We start from the raw sequence: 17,938 nt of genomic DNA on the forward strand, positions 1-17,938 counted from the left end.
GGTAGCAATCTATTTGTGGAGCTATGGCATCTGTTGGGCCATCACCTAAGGTAGCAAGAAGAGCAATGCTGCTGCCATCTATTCACATTGTGTACACATCTCATTCATTTCACATTATGCATGCAACATCCACTACGTGTAAGTTGCTTTTGTTGTTATATAATAAGGTTAGAAATGATTTCGTGGTTACCTTGCTTCCGCTTTTATTTTTGCTTCAGCTCCACTACATTGGTCTATTTCAGGTACTCTTTATGTTATTACATTGTTATTTCAGTTTTTTACGTAACCTAGGTTGTGTACGATTTCAGTTTTCATCTTGGCAATGGTATTTTTTTCACCCTGGCAAGTTACGGTTACCATTTGCTCTTGCGGGGTCTTGCATTAATGGACATTTAGGAGCCTGAATGTTATTGTATCTACTGGATATGCCCCACCTTTCATTAAGCAAATTTACACCTCGATAGGTATGTGTCTGATAGGTCTTGTACCTTTTGTTTATCTACTCTACCAACCCTGTTCTCTTTACCAAGCTTGCATAGGCAAGCTCACTCCAGTCACTACCATTCTGAGAAAGGGGAAAAGCTAGTCCGATCTTAGATTTAATTTCTTTTCAAGTTCAAAACACGCTTCACAAATATTCAAAAGGAGACTTTGTCACTCTCTAGTAGCACCGTAGTTGTTTGCATTTGAGTCACAGTCCTTTGAAGCTATGATCAACATACTCATATGTTTCAAATATCGTATAATTCTTTATCTTCTCAAATTCGTTGACATATATATTTCAAAATTTGTACCAATCACTGTTTCCTGGTTGCTCCTCTTGTCTTGGATGACGTAGTATGGGCGCATGTTTACAGACTTCAAATATGGATACTCATAGTTCTCTTTCCCTTTTTCGTTGCTTAATTTCAGGAACTCAGTGTGTCATATTCAGCTCCTCATTATTGTTACAGAGGTCCTTATATGACATTTAGGTCCTTGTGGGAATGAGTGCCTAGGTCCTTGTAGGAATGAGTGCCTGTTTTTCCACTATGTGCAGGATGGTAACAATGACTTGATTGTTGCATTGTTGAGATAGATATCATGGTGTGAGGATTCCAGGTGTCTAGGTTTGTTCTCGAGGGAGGTATTAGATCTTAGGGGCAATAGATGGCAAACTCTTAAAATAATAAAAAGAAAGTTTCCTTGCTCTGAATCATACCATTGGTGTATTCCTCTCCTTTTCTACACTAAAATTTGTGAATAGTTGCCTCAACATAAGACTTGTTAGCTTTTACACTCTAGCTTTTGTATCATAACATTGATGAGAAATATAGAAGGCTGGCCATGACTGTGCACAAGAATTTAGCAGCATTAGGATAGACCATTCAATGATTGCGTGATTAGGCAAAGAAAAATAAAAGGTGCCCCATGCTCAACCTCAGAAAATATGTGTTCCCTCAAATTCCAACCAGTGTGAATTTTAAGGGATGCAAATGAAGATTGAACTTTGCAGACATTTATGTAATCAGTTAGACAATCAGTTTGTAAGAGTCTACCCCTTGTAGGCAAGAGTTTAGAAAAAAGTGTAGAGATGTAAACGAAAGCACTGGAAATTTCTCTCCCTACACTTTGATGGGAGGCTGAAAGTCTTCCAAGTCATTTTTTACATGACTTTATGAGCCTTGTCCATGTAATGTCCACAAGAAATGTGACCCTGTGGTAAGTACTAAGTAGTTCATTGACATAATCCTTAAGGCTTAGATACCATTAGCTCCACAACCTATTTAGTATTTTTTGAACACATGGGCATAAAGTAGAGCACAAAATATGCAAAATGGAGATGTCATTATGTCTACACGGGTGGGTCACATGACCAGTTGCACACTTATAAATATTTGGTTCGTGACATAGCAAAGATTTCAAGTTTTCAGAAAGTTTTCAGAAATTTGTCTCCTTGCACTTTGATGGGAGGCTGAAAGTCTTCCAGGTGCCAATCAGTTCTTGGAATTTTGTACTAATATGCTGTCTCGTTCAGCTGTAGCCTATTTTAATTTAACATCTAACAATCCACTGTCCCTAGTAATTTTATGAGGACTTCCTTTACATAGGGACACTAAATCTACGTTGAACAGAGAAAGGAGAATGATTTTGGAGGAAAATATCATGCTATATAAAGCTTGCATACTTCTAATCTATTTGCATTCATCATCTTCAAGATTCCAGTAGCTTTTAAGTTTAGTTTCGAAAGAAGATTTGGGGATCATCATCTTGTACAATTCTCCTATTTTGTATATTGAAAATGGGACACCATATCTCCAACTCCAGTCACTACCATTCTGAGAAAGGGGAACAACTAGTCTGATCTTAGATTTAATTTCTTTTCAAGTTCAAAATAGTGCTTTATTTAACATGCACACAGAAGCTTCAGCCAATGACCCACTGCAGGATTTAAATACTTTAACTCCACAAATCATGTTTCCTGAAGCATAAACTCTCCCTTTAATCGGTAGCTCACTACATGTACTCAATTGAATGCATGGTTTGTACATTTAGTATGACCTGCAATTTGCTCTATTGTAGTGATTTATTCATAAACATGGGTGCCATCCATTAAGGTTACTGATCCTACCTAGGAGTGTAAAGTGCCTAGGCATAGTTTGTTCTTGCTGTGGACCCATGAGCTGGTCCATAAGTATCTGTGATCTACTATGCCCTAACAGATGCTTGATGTTAGCACTAAATGCAGGTTAGGATGCCATGTTAAATTAAAAGTGCACCTAACAGTCTGCAATTATTCAAATGTACGGTCTACCAGAAGAAGAAAAAAAAAGAAATATGTGCAACAATCCCTCCCTCTCTCACTGATGTCAAATGTTATGAATTGGCCCCTGCATCATTTTTCTTGCTTTTTGTGGTAGACTGTTCAGCAAATAGTGGCATTCATTCAATGGGTGTAATTAGGCTGTGTACTGAATATGCTTGATTGAACAAGGAGATCAAATATCATGATCGATTCAATATCGTCTTTCAATCACTACACATTCTCCGAGAGAAAACTGTCTAGATCTCTATAGACAATGCACTCTTCGATTTGCATGTTCAAATGATCGACTAAATATCGTATGATAATAACCATATGTTGCTCCCTGCTGATTAGATATATTTGAGTATGATGATTATATAAAGATGCACTCTTTTCATTCATGACGATGTTTGATAGTTCATTTTCTAGTTATTTGATTCGAATTGACGACGTAATTCTGTATGTAATGTTCCTCTAACGAATAGATAGGAATTTCTCTCTATGGATTTCATGTCTTACAATCTTCATTGATTAGAAGACTCGTTTCCCTAATGAGCTTCCCTGGTGATTGACTAGTGATTGATGACCTTGATGAATGTCTTCACCTAACACCTCATAGATGTCTTGATGGTATTGTTAATGAACAATACCTCTAACGACAGGTCTTGTTATTGAACAATGAAAACTACTTATTTCCTGGGGAGGTGGGCGGGGTCGAGGACGCAACCATTGCTCTGTCTTTCTGGGTCTTTCTGGTCTCCTCCGGTTGCGTTTAGGCTTATGTTTCTGAATTTTCTTAGGCATGTTGCATGATAGAGAGGTCATCTGCTTGCCAAGTATGACAACGGTGGCAACATTCTTTGCAATTATTGTCTGTTGTTGGAAGAATGTAGGGAAATGACTGATATCAGCATTCTCTTCTTCTAGATGCTGCTCTACATTTATTGACTCTGGCAGATACTCTAAACAGATAACTATAATTGTTGATTAAAGAGTGCACAATAATAGAAATTTGTATGATAGGATTGAGGGATTCGTATTGATGTGAAACATAGGCCTTGTCAGCTATGGAAGTGGGCCTTGATGAGTTTAGAGAGAAAGTTTCTATGCCTGTATAGTATTTTAAAACGTCTTTATGCCAGCTCATATAGTAACACTTCGATATGCAACATCTAGGGCCTGGAATCTAATGGCCAGGGCAAAACTTAGATATGGAAACATCATATTATGTTCAAACGTATATATATATGAATCCAATGGTTACAATGGACTTTGTCAATGTTTCTATGGTGACATCATATATTGATGGCTTTACTGTCTCTGGCATCAAATCTAGATCTAGGTCTAGGGAGGAGCGAGCCTCCATAGTTCCAGGTCCAATAGGCCCCATAGTAGCAAGTCGAAATAGGCTTTCACCACAGGTTTAGCTTTAACTCCAAGTTGCACTAATTAGTTAGAACCAACTATGTTACAAGGCGGCACACGGCAAAGGCAGAGCGAGTGGATGCATGGGCTTTAGACTGTACGGCTTTAGCAGAAAGGTAGGGCACCTTATATTAGCATAGTTTCATGTGCCAATCAATGGACCACTGGCAATAGACAAGGTCAACTTTGATAGGATGACATCCTATAGTAACACATAGAGTGGATATGGCACATCATATATGCACCAATTAGAGTTGCAAGTTCAAGTGTCACAGAGAGCTCTCTCGGGTCCAACCATTGCTGTGAGTATTATAGTATTTTGGAAAAAGAAGAAAGTCTGTCATTCCTATAAAGTTTAACCCTTGTAAAATTTAACCTGGTACTATTAAACTTCCATCTCATTGAAAGTGATCAGATTTTAATTAGAACTTGTATTTTAGACAGTAATAATTCTGTTCAACCTACTTTCATTTATGTTTTTACTCCTTTTAATTTTGAAATATTGGTTTTAGTTGCTTTTTGGTGCGAAAACTGAAGTTTGCCCATCCTTATTATTAATTATGTTTTGTGTGTTTTCTAACCTTCCCACTTTGTGTCAGCAATTAAACAAGAAAATCATGACCTGACATTTACAACTAATGTTCTTGTTCTTGTAATAATTAGGCTCTCTTGTAAAGATGTTTTACTGGCAGCAACTTCCTATTTCCATCATATGTGCTTGAAGTCTGATTCCTTCAGCTTTTGCAAAAAGAGATGATATTAAATGCACAATCATTATCGTCAAGGACTTTGAAAGATTCGTAATAACTTGTAACATTGACGAGGAGTTATCAGAATTGTTCATGCAACTAGGTGCTTGCAAAAATTGACCCGACATTGTGTTTAGGCTTATGTTTCTGAAGTTTCTTAGGCATGTTGCATGATAGAGAGATCAACTGCTGGAAATTGTTTTTGCAGTATTATATGGTGTGTATAATAAGTTCTCTAAGCGATTGTTGCTTGTATTTTCAGGATATCAAGTTTGGTTCTTTTGGTGGCCCTTTGGCTGCTTCTTTGTAAACTAATTTATGTTGCCACTTTTCTTTTGTGGTTTGTACAAAAGTATATGTTTTGGTAGGAACACTATAAAATAAACACATATAACCACAACTTAGCCATTTTATGTTATGGATATGTATCTTCTGCTCATTACTTCCACTCTTTCCCTTTATAGATTGCCATATCACTGACTATCATATCCTTTCTTCGGTGCAACGAGAAGTCCGAGCCTGTCACACTCAACTGCCAAAACCTCACTTGCAATCTAACACCAAGATTTTATTTGAGATTTGCCCCTGCTGTCAGATACAACACTTAATTTCCGATTTACTTTTGCCGTCACATACATAATTTCATATGCCATCTGCTTCCAATGTCAGATAGATAACTTAATTGCACCGATTGCTCACTTAACTGCACCGATTGCATATTAAATTCCGCACCTTCCATCTTGCAACATTGAAATGGTAAGTTTTTTGTTTTATGGTGATCATTAAATACCGGTTTGCTCCAATAAATGCTCCTCATATTGGATTATATCCTCTCCAATCTGATCTTCAAGTATTTTAGCTCCATTTCAAATCAGTCCATATATGTACTTACTTCTGCATGTGTCAGAAATTTATCCCGCATTCAAGCTTTGCAATCTTGCACAGATTTCCTTATTTGGTTGTACAGTAAAATATTCTCAAAAACTCAGTTCCATTCACACTTAAAACCAGCTTGCAAACACGTTGAACTCTTTTATAAATTGACACAAGTAATGCCTAATTTTTCGCCTACAAAACAAAACCACCTTCTGCACCTACATCTTGACATACATCTCTCTGCTTCACATAACATGGAATCCATTAGCATAAGCCAACTTACTCAACTGGTAGCATTGTTTCTCTTAGCTCTTGTTCTCATGACTCTTCTGATTATGGACATCGTAAAAGTCGAATCACAAAGAAAAAAGAAACCAAGAAAACAATAACATCTCGAAGGAGGAGCATAGGAATCTACAACAAGTACTTGGCTATTAGACTATGCATCTACTGCTTCTGCCTCTACATCATCTTTGCTAGGAAATAGAAATAACCGGCTTTTGGATTCAATTCTTTTCCTTCTTCTGCGTATGGTTTTGCACAATGATTATGGAGTATATTTGAGTTACAGCTCACATTGTTGAGGAGAGATTGTCAAAATTCTGAATCTCATGCTTTTTGCATTATTTTATGCATTGTCTTAATTCCTGTCTTCCTTCTCTGTTACAGGTCTACACACAAAGTCATGTCCTATATTCTTCTCCAAAGAAACCACCCTGGTTTCAATCCAAATACTCGTCACTGTTTGTATGGATTAGTAAGTGCTCTGATTTCTAAAAGAATGGTGTTACACGAACATCACATGCTTCTCAATTTTAAGAGAGGTTGTTGACTTCTTTGCAACATAAACACTGATATTTTGTTTCCTCATATATCAAAGTTCGTTGATTGCTTGCTATCTTCATGACACTGCCGCCAGAGCCAATTCAAGTTTCTAGTTTTGCTCCTTCACCATCAAGGAAGGTTCCAAACAGCATCCCTCATGTGGTTATAGAAATTCCTAAGAAACAGAAAACAAGTACTTTAAGACCTACACTCAGGCCTTCTCTAGGAGGGTTTACACTACTAGTAATGGTGGGCTTTTTGGGTTACTGGTTAATCAGATACAGGGAGATGTCAATGATTACAAAACTAGAATATCAAGCTGACAAAGGAGAGGCATTGCAAACTGCCCTGATTGGAAATTTGAAAATTTCCTCCATATTGCATAAGGATAAATCTCATACTTTCCAGTTTTTTTTGGCAGCAGTTGCAATTTAGTGGTTTGCACCTGTTTTTCTCCATATTGCATAAGGATAAATCTCATACTTGAAGATTCACTGCAAGTCATCTAGAGTTGTCAGTGTAAGTCATTTAGAGTTGTCATTGCAAGAAGCTTTGTTGTTATCAATTGTTTGAGACAGTTTTCTATATATATGAAAACTTTCTGAAAAGAGTATCAGTCTGCTTGATAGGTCTAATGTCTATAACAATAAGATTCTTTGACTTATATGCTAGTAGAGTTGGAAATATTTAGCGGGTGTCAAGTTATCCTTCTCAGTGTTGATATTTCAAAAGGGATGGTCAAATATATTTATATGTAGCAACGTAATTTATGGCCATGTAAGTTCTTCTTTTAGTTCACTAATGTGTTTCATTATTCTGAGCCCTAGCCATAGCTGCTTGATAGGTCTAATGTTTTAATTGTTAGCATTTATTTTGTTCAGAGCCATAGGAATACAGTGCCTCCCATCCCAAGCAGCTATTGATAAAGCATAACTCATACACCAGCCCAAGAGCTAGAAGCTGCGCTGTCACCTGCTCTGTTTCTATTCATGCTGCTCTGTTTCTGTCCATATTTATGTTATTCTTGCTCACTTTCTGATTCATCCAACAAATAAGAGAAAAGATGTGCCCCCATCTGGCTACGATAAAATGAATAGACAAATGTTATTCTCCCTTGCCTGGTATGCATCCAACGCCATGAACTTGCGCCACTGCCTAAGGAGTTTGCTAATCGTAGCTATGAGGGAGAATAACGCCTGGTCCAACCTCATTGCGTCATGGGCTTGGCGGTGGGTGAAGCAACTGTGAAAGTAGCTATCGAAGTCTTTCGTAGCTATCATTTCATTTACTACCCTTCTGTACCACTCAAACTCGAAAAGCCTAGATCTGAGCGCAGGGGCTATCGTAAAAGAACTTCAACTATTATAACTGGCGATATCAGCTCATCCTCCTGATGAACCTCCCTGCCTTGTGTGCATACACTGCATCATGAACCAATGTATGAGTCAAGACCTTCCTTCTGCATAAAAAGTGTTTCTCTGTCTCTTATTTAAGGATAATAATGAACTATAGCCTTTACGGTGGGCTCTATTTCGTCCGGCAGGGGTGAGCTCCAGGGGTCGGCTCTCTGCACTAGGAGAGCACTGCTAACCTCTATCCATAATAACCACTGCCTAAACCATGAACCGAAGGTTTCTTCCCCAATTACAGGTAACTAGTTTATTCCCAATTCTCAGGGTCAACATGATGCAGGGACTTGCTGCCTTGCAGCTTCCCCTGTTCTAATGATTTTCGATGTTTTGAACACGTTTTCAAACACTTAAATGTTATGCCTTTTTCGCTAGGTTATATAGTTATACTATCAGTGAAAAGAAGTATATAATAACCCATCATTTTCTATTCGTTTGCCATAGGTAAACCAAAGAAACAAAATAAAGTTAATGTCTTAAGATTATATATATGAAAAAGAACTAATCGACTACCTTTAGCATAAAATACACTATGGTACTCGAATAAGCATTTAAATTCTATAATTCTACCATGTCTAAAGAATGCAACCTCATAATTGAGAAAAACAAAGGAAAACTTGTATCTATAGACCATGTCAATTAGAAGGGGATTGCACTGTTATAGGAGGAGAATAATCATCATTTTCTTTTGGTTGAGTGATAGGGAGACCATCTATCCATTTAATCAATGTTGATACATTATTTTCTAATTTTCCCACCTTTTGTAGAATTTCATCAATACGTAACAAGAGCTATCTTTCAATATCTGAGTGCTCCACAAGAACCTACTCCAAGAGTGTTTTGATGTGGCAATATAACTCATTCTGTTGCATATAGTTGATTTGGAAAGGCTTCGTATTACCAATCTATGGTATCTAGTTACAAATTTCCATCTCTTCATGTTGATCAAGAATGAAACATCGATTGAACCACACTTCCTACTCTATAATAGAGATACCATTGTGAATTTCCATTGATGTAGTGTCAATAAATATTTCCATGGATTATCAAGCCTCCAACTAAGCTCAGAGATGCAAGTTGGTTCAACTTATCCTTGTCCCTTTATTTCTGTAAGGAGATTTTTGTTGACCCATAATGAGAGGGAGGGCACATAATAAAGTACTTAACACAGTTTCTAGAAGATTAAAATCCATGCCCTAAAAAAGAATGCACAGATTATAAAAACAAATACAACCAAGAACCTTATAGCAATTGATCTAAGAAAAACCAAAATTCCTCGAAGCCTACCAGAGAAAGTAGAGTGCTCATTAAGAAGAAGGCCATAGAACCAAGGATTTCTTGGTGCTATAGAGAATTGAATCCACCCAACACTTCTAAGCCTTAGCAATGAAAATTTGACTTCACCTTAATGAAATTGAGGACCAAAATAAAATAATAAAACTAAATGTAGGCCAACCAAGCACCCAAAAGCCACACAGTAAACTACAAAGCCTACCTACTAGAAATGAAAAATCCATTCCCCAATAGAGAACCTATAGATAAGAAAATAAAATTCCACCAAGAACATTGTACCAATTGAATAATTGAAACCTATAATTATTCTAAGATTTCTAAGGAAACTAGAGTACTCATCACAGAGAAAGCCACAATAAGGAGGACCCAAGTTCAATGAGAGCAGGGAAACTTTTAGGGGCTAATATTCGCAGGTGGACTAATTTTCCATGCTTTTTCCAAGAAAAAAGATTCACCAATTTCTACTTTTCTAAAAATAGTTTGCCAACAATTTGTAGTGTTAAATTATTTTACCTAAAAAATGGCCAAAAAATTATATAGACTAATATAAAATAATTATAGATACAAATTTTTTATATTAATAGCGTCAAACAATTTACAAATTGCATATTAGGGACTAATAAGATTCTCTAAGGTTTCTAAACTTTAGTATTAAACTCCATCCCTAAAATTCTCCATGAATGACAAAACCACAACTAAGCTAGCCAGGTTCCCTTAAGTTGAGAAATGATATATGAACCAAAGATCTAATTGCTAGTGCTAAAAAACAAAAGTCCACTTGATGACTGAGAACCATTAATGGTGAAATGAACTTGTTGAGCTTTGAACTGAACCAACAAGTAAACAACCCCATGTCCATGAATACATAGGAGTTAATAAAAAAATATTGCAACCTTGAATCATAGACTAAACAAAATATGAGTAGCATGGAAAGATAAATGACTCATTGGAAGCCATAATAGATAAAAAGGTTTTAGAAAAAGTTTATTGAAATAGAAATAGGTGAGTACCAAACAACTAAACTAGGTAAGGAATTCCTTAATCAAGGGAAAGAATGGTAGGAGAATAACATGCAAATGACTAAATTAGGGAAACTAGTCAGCATAACCACCTTTTAAACTTGCAATGTGAGAAAACGTAGACATCCACCACCCTGCATCATGATACTCACCTACCTTTTTGTCACATTCCATTTTTCCTATAGGATTAACTAAAGGATGCAGCAATGGAGTTAATTCTCTTGCAAGGGTAACCCACTCTTGCAAAACCCACTTCTTGAATAGTATAATACCAAACACCACCCAAATCACACATTAATGACATGCAAAATGTCACGTTTTGGGTGGGAAAACACCCTCATAAATATATTTGCACTCTATTCTCCAACATTTTATATGAATACATAATTATATATATATATATATATATATATATATAATTTTTCAATTAGCTTAATTTTTCAAGTAAGGGATCATGGGTTATAATTTCTTGACATCCTCGGGGACAAGATCCATGGTTTTGTTGGATACGTTAATACAAATATTTTGTTGAAATAGCTGTGAGAATTTAGAAATTCAAGAGTGTAAATTCAAATTATCAATAAATCTCATTTGTTAATACTCCAAATTATTAAAAAAGTTTATTAGCATTGTCTGATGATCAACTATCTTTAATACCATGTTGGAAAACTAATTAGCGAAGCATGTTTAATTTAATGTCTTCCTTAGATGATATTTATTTTTTATAGCAGTAGGTTCTTCTTAATTATGATTATGTTTTCATGATCAGAGAAATGCTAAAAAAAAAAAAAAAAAAAATATATGTGAACACAAGATGCAAGCTCCACATCAAGGCAGGAAAAAGCATTAGAACTTTTATTTTTATCAATTTTCAAGAGAGACTTCCAAGGCCTATCACAAGACCTCTAACTCCAATCAAAATACAAGTCAACCAACCAGCCAATCTTTACTTATACAACTTCGTTACTTATCTACTTCTGCAACTTCGGCCCTGTGGAAATAGAGAGATCACACATGGGGTGGAGAAATCAAACCTGATCTTATACCGTTAAACACATCAACTTAGGATAATAAAAATATTCTGGTTCTTGGACAGAGAGATCACACACAGGCCGGAGAAATCAAACTAATTTTATATGGTTTGAACACAATAAAAAAGACAATTAACAAAAGTTAATATGAAATAACCTTTACTTTTGTTAGATGAGCTCAGAGAAAGGGACCCAATCACTAGAACAAGCCAAACCAACAAGCACCTTTCCTCAGGATGAAATTCAGGTCTTAGTAGCAACCAAGAACCTCAGCCAATAACCTCTAGTATACATACTACTAAGGAAACCCAAGATTCACATGTGACAAAGAAATAATGATGTGAGGACTTAGTTGCCCTTTTTATCAATTTGGAATGAATTTTAGACATGAATATTGGAGTGAAACTGAGCCAAGTGAACTTGCTTTCAATTGAGTTCGATACAAATTCATTTAACAAATCGCTTGCACAGAGAAAGCAGACGGTAAATGGCCGGAGTTAGAGGTCCAAAAGCCCCGCAGATGGTAGGTGAATCGTCATAAAATTAAAGCACAGATTGACAACACAAGTTGTTTAGAGTTTCCATATGCAAATATTCCACAAACGCTTTCAGATTTATCAACAGAGGGATGGTTAATATCCGATAAGAAAAACAAATCCAGTGAATATCACATTGTTCATCATTGAGGCTTAAGGCCTTCTCATCTAGCTTTAGCAATACCATGACCATCTTTAAAGGTCGACCCTAAATGGATAAATATATAATACTTGTTTCTCATCTCTATGACTCACAACTACAATTTTAAAGAAATAATAGACTTTGTAAAACAAGTTTTCGTATTTCTTTATATATGTAAAACTGTAAATTCTGGTCATATTTCTTATATATGTGTTATATGTAATATATTCATGATTTTTTTAATGTAATTTTTTTGGTGTTTTACACATACTGAATTTAGTTGCTAAATGCTTAGGATAAATATAAATGATGATTAATTTAATGAATTGATGTTCAAAATTAAAAGTTATGATTTACTTTTTTATAATAAATGTTGATGTATAAGAGAGTATGTTTAAAATTGCTTTTGTTTGGTTAAGAGCTCGTTTTTCTAGAACTTAAGGAAACAATTAACGACCCAAGACTGAAGAAGTAGAGGGATGGTTTTCCCTAAATATCAGTGATGAGTTAGCTTTCATTCGGGGAGAGCAGAGATGTTTTTCTCGAACCTAAGGAAAAATTTAATGAACCAAGACCTACAGGCGTGGTTTTCCTTAAATAAGGTTGATGAGTCAGGTTGCATTCCAGGATAGCAGCTAGCGATGACTGTCCTCACTGTTAATTCTACAACTGACTTATGATAATTTTTCCCTACTTATTCAGTTAAAATTTTTATTTATTTTTAAATAAAATGTAATAAATTTTTCTTTTCATCTATTTCTAAATAGAATAGGTTTAGGTTAGGATAAAACTACGGGTTGAAGTTAAGATTTATTCCATAAATTTGACGCAAGCCCCTTCTTGGGCCTGCTTAATTTTCCCAAGACTCTCCCTCTTTTTGCGACGAGAATGTGCCTTAGCACATTTTGGACTTAGTTTGGATACCTTACCACAACCCTTGTTCATATTTAAACAAATTAATTACCGAGAACTGAATGCTCGGCACTTCAGAGCCATCTCCTATCGTCTTTACAAGAAATTGATCCTCAAATAGAACATCCTGATCCCTGCATATGCCGATGGTTTACCCTCTGATTTATTCCATGCCAACGCCCTTTACTTCGAGAGTAGATTCAATATTGGAACTTGATTTGTAGGAGTATACAATATTGACCACCACTTACCTCACATTTAACGTAATTTCAACGGAGAATTCCACCTCCCACAGTTATATTCTGGAGTAATCTGATATTGAATTGAGCCTGCACTAAGGTCGAGAGGTTGGTGATAACCCTACACCTTAGTGTTTATGTGAAGCACGACTATGCGGGTCGCAGCTGGAGGTCAGGGTCAGGGCTTAGTTCCCTTCTAAAATTTCTTTGTTCTGCGATCGTTCGACCAGTTCCTGGCCTGGCCAAGTGGAGCTAGGGACTGCCTCTCACAATATCGGTTTGAGTTGGGGACTGAACGGCCATTCCAACTCCTCCTGTGATTTCGATGACCTTTGATATTACACTGGTCGAATTGTGATTTCTGTATACTAAGAGGATTCACGTAGCTCTCTTGCCCTTGACTTAAAGATGCTAATCACACATATTAAACGGAAAATATAACGGGCTTTCCTGCAGAGGATGTTCATCGAACAAAAGGCGTGATTGCAGATCACAGCCTCTTAGGGCCTATTCACTTCTTCAATAGGCACCACACTCTTTGTTCACATAAATCGACTCAATGTAGAGACATATGCCCTTCTGATCGGATGTGGCAAAGCTTTTGACAAGGTAACCAACACAAAAAATAAACACAGAAAAGTACCAATTCGATTACTCATTCAAAATGATGTATTTAAATAGATATGCAATGGGACCACTATCTGGGTCTGCCAAATGAGTCCTTTCTTCCTCGGTCTCTTTTCCACTTACACTATTTTTTTTTTTTCTAATTTCAAAACACATACACGTTTATACAATGGGACATTTCTTAACCTACAATGGGACATTTCTTAACTCATAGTGAGAGGTTTATTGTCAATGAGGCCTCCTAAATGCCACTCATGGACTAGTCTAGAATCACTAACGGATATCTTTAACTGTCTCATGAGGCACCTAAGCTTAATGGAAATGGGTACATCTGTCCCTATTCTAACTCTCTCTAGTAATTTGTCCTAGACTAGTTATAATTGAAAAAAACTGATTTTCCCAAATCATCGAAGGGAATAAAAAACATAGGTTCTGACTTCTTCTAGAAGCAATACACTTGTATTTACATGTTTACATGAAATTCCTTATGGCTAAATGTTACAATTGAAACTTGAGGGGAAATTTCAGGATTTCTTCTATGTTCTAAAGAAAATCAATTTTAAAGGGGGTGATGTTCTTGCATCCTACTCCCAAGGCAAAAAAAGATATGATCTCTTGGTCATAAGTTTCTAATTTATTTCTCCTCATGGATCCCATACAAAGTGTTTTTACTATCTCCATGCTTATCTCCATTTTGGTTTTGGTATGGATCCCAATTTTCCAAGATCCCATAACTCATGTTGTATGTGGTCTTGGGCTTGTTCCAAATGTTCTGCTACTTCCCCTGGGTCCCAAACATTACCTTGTTGTGATCTGGTCACATAATTAGTTTTCTACTCATTGTCACCTCCACAAGGTGACTTAAACTTATACCAAGGTTCATTAAGATTCTTAAAATGATTACAATCTTGATCCAAGAATTCTTCCCTCCATCATTTTTATGGTCTTCTTTCTCTACTTTAGTTGGTCTTGTGCACCATTAATCTCCAGCTCCTTGATTTGTTTAACTACAAAAGTCACAATACATAGCTCTTCTACCATTATCATTGTCCATCTGTCGATTGGACTAAATTCTTCACCTTCAAAAGAAATCATCTCCTTGCATGACATATTAGCATAAAACCATCTCCACACATGCTGCATTGTAAAAAACTTCTCTTGAACTCCTAGATTTTGCCCACTGCCTATTGCATTCAGGTTGTCTTCACTTCCTCTTAGTCGTGATGACAAAGTTCGATTACATACTACATATTTACATTACTTAATGTCCTATATTTTGGCAATGCTTTGTAGAAGGGTTGTAGCAATTTCCTCCCATCCTTCTTCATTTATCTCCAAGGTAGATGAATGTCACATCAAGTCATCTATCGGCTCCATAGAATTTTCAAGATTTTCATTTATAGTAATACTTACACACATCAAAATTGTTAAGAAAATCATTTTCTCCTCCCTGATTTCCTTTGGCAGGTTCATAATTTTCTATCTCATCAGACAAATGAGCTTTAACTCTCTGTGTTTTCACTATGAATGCATGGTTCTCCATTTCCTTAGGCAATTGAGTTCCTCCTTGAACCTTTTCTTCATTCTAGGCAACTTCCCGAATGATATTATCATCAATGTTCCAGAGAACAACTGACTATTTTGTATAAATCTCCTAATTATTGCTCCAAACTCTGCTTTTGTAAGATCTTCCTTGAGGTACTTTTGTATACCCTTCTTCATAGCCATCTTCATAAATCAATTTTCCTCTCTTTATGCTTATACAAGAGAATAATATCTTCTTCTTGTTCATGACACTTTCGTGGCTATCTTCCCATTCTTGGATTCTTTCAACTTTATGTGGATTAACCAAAATACATTCTATCCAGTGCTTCTCACCAACTCTTCCTCCATCATCTTTATATTTATCCAGTTCACATATCTGCAAAATATGTGGTCTCCTTTCTTTTCCCAATTTCCATAGGTCTTCAACCCATGAAAAAATTTCTTTAAAAAATATCCATAACATATTTAGTAAGAGAAGATGCAACCAATCAATTATACATATGAGTGTTCTCTTCCTTTCATATGCTTCAAGAGTTTTAGCCTAAGCTTCTTCATGGCCTTCTTCCATGCGCTCTTCATGAGATAACTTCGAATCCCCTTCCTCGATGCCAATTCTTTGGGATTGCCCATCTTCTGAATCAACTTCCTCTCATTGTGATTTTTCATTCTCCGTAATCTTTTCCATTTGCTTAGCTCCATGGTGCTTAGTTCCTGCAATTCCAGACTCACCCAAACAATTAAATAAACTTTAAATCAATTGGTCCCTCCTCATTTCATGTCATGGATGTCACTTCCTTATACAAATCTATGTACATAATCATTTCATCACCATTATCTTCCTCTCCTAGGGTTAATCTTTGATCTTGTTCACATAAATGAACTTCCACCCATCCATACTCAGTGAATCTGAGTTCTTCCTCAACTAATGAAGCATTCACGTTTTCCTTCAACATCATTTGAAAATAGCAACCACTTCATTTTCTTCCTCAATATCCAACCATCTCCCTAGTCTTCTTGGACCAAGCTTATCCTTGTGTTCTCCCTTTGGACAATCTGTTCATGACTTTGATTTGCAAAGGCATTTAATGGCTTTTTATCCTCCTTACTTACAAACACTACATCAACACACAATTTTTTTAGCCTTAAGAATATCAGGTTCTTTGAAATCATTATCCATTGCCTCCTTTGCCTTTGGACTTTCCACCAGTCCCTTCTCCTTATCTTAAAGGAATGAGCCTCCTTCCCATTCATAGTAATGAATTTTCCCTTCTTTAGGGAAAACTTCCTAATATTTCCTCTTCCATCTAGGATTTTATCAAAGGTCTCATCCTTTGTGTACCTAGCTTCCTAGCTTTTTGAGATTTCCTCTTAAATCCCTTCTAGTTGATAGGTATTTTGACCCTTTTCCTAAAATCCTACATATTATTTTATTTCTTGTCTAGTAGTATATTTCTTACCATACTGAGTCTTTCTTTTAACTTTCTCATTTCCCCATCATACTATTGATTCATCCCCCTCTTCATTCCATTCTCTTTGGATTCATTTCTTCTTTTGTTGTGGCTATCAACTTGAACCCTCATCATGATTAGCAATGGTCATCTACTTTTCCATCTGCATGAGCTTCTCTAAGCTCATCGTGGGCCACAACCTCGCCCTTTAACAAGTCCTATGACCGTTGTTACCTGAACACCTCACCTCAACATGTCTATTGGTGTTCTTATGGTTGCCTCCTCGAGAACATCTTTAACATTCCTTGCTCCTCTTTGGTCATTGCTCCTCTCCTCACCTCCTGAGAAATTCCTTTGTTCTATTCTCCTTCAGGACTTCCTTTGTCCCCCTCATCCTTCCAAGTTGAACTAGAATGTTTCTCTCTCTATGCAGCCCCTCTACTACAAGTTTTCTTTTTCCCATGGTCTTTGAGAATGCAACTCATTCTCTCCTCAACCTATATCATTATCTTCTTGTGAGATTTTTTTTCATGCTCAAAGAATCTCTATATATATCTATTATTACCTACACTTACAAATTTCTTAACCAATTATAAAACATAAAAGAGGTTATACATGTTTGGTTCTCTAGGTCTAATATTTTCAATATCTCAGTCCTAGCTTTGAATGATATCTACTTCTAGCTCTACAATCGATCTAAAATCTTGAGAAGTGCTTCAAACTTATAAACAATATCTTTTAATCATGAAATGGGCTTGACATATTAAGTTACAATACATCCATATATGTTCATTTCATCTTAAATTTGTAACTTAAAATTGCATTTAAGAATACTTAATCCAATCACAAATAAACAAAACATGCAAACACCAAGCATTGTTAACGGAGTTCACCTGATGGGACCAGCCTTGATCACTTACGGCATATAATTAAATGTTGATTGAATGGATGATTTTTTTGTGCTTGATTGGTACTATGGCGTGGTACAGGAAGTTAATATGGTGAGGACAACTGTCCTTTCCTCGGGTTTGTTTCTCCTACCTCTTCACTATACCGAAGAATCCCTAACCCTGGCCA

Source organism: Pinus tabuliformis, chromosome 2_2, assembly GCF_031772625.1.
Source record: "Pinus tabuliformis cultivar Carrire ecotype Pingquan chromosome 2_2, CPIR1, whole genome shotgun sequence".
NCBI lineage: Eukaryota > Viridiplantae > Streptophyta > Pinopsida > Pinales > Pinaceae > Pinus > Pinus tabuliformis.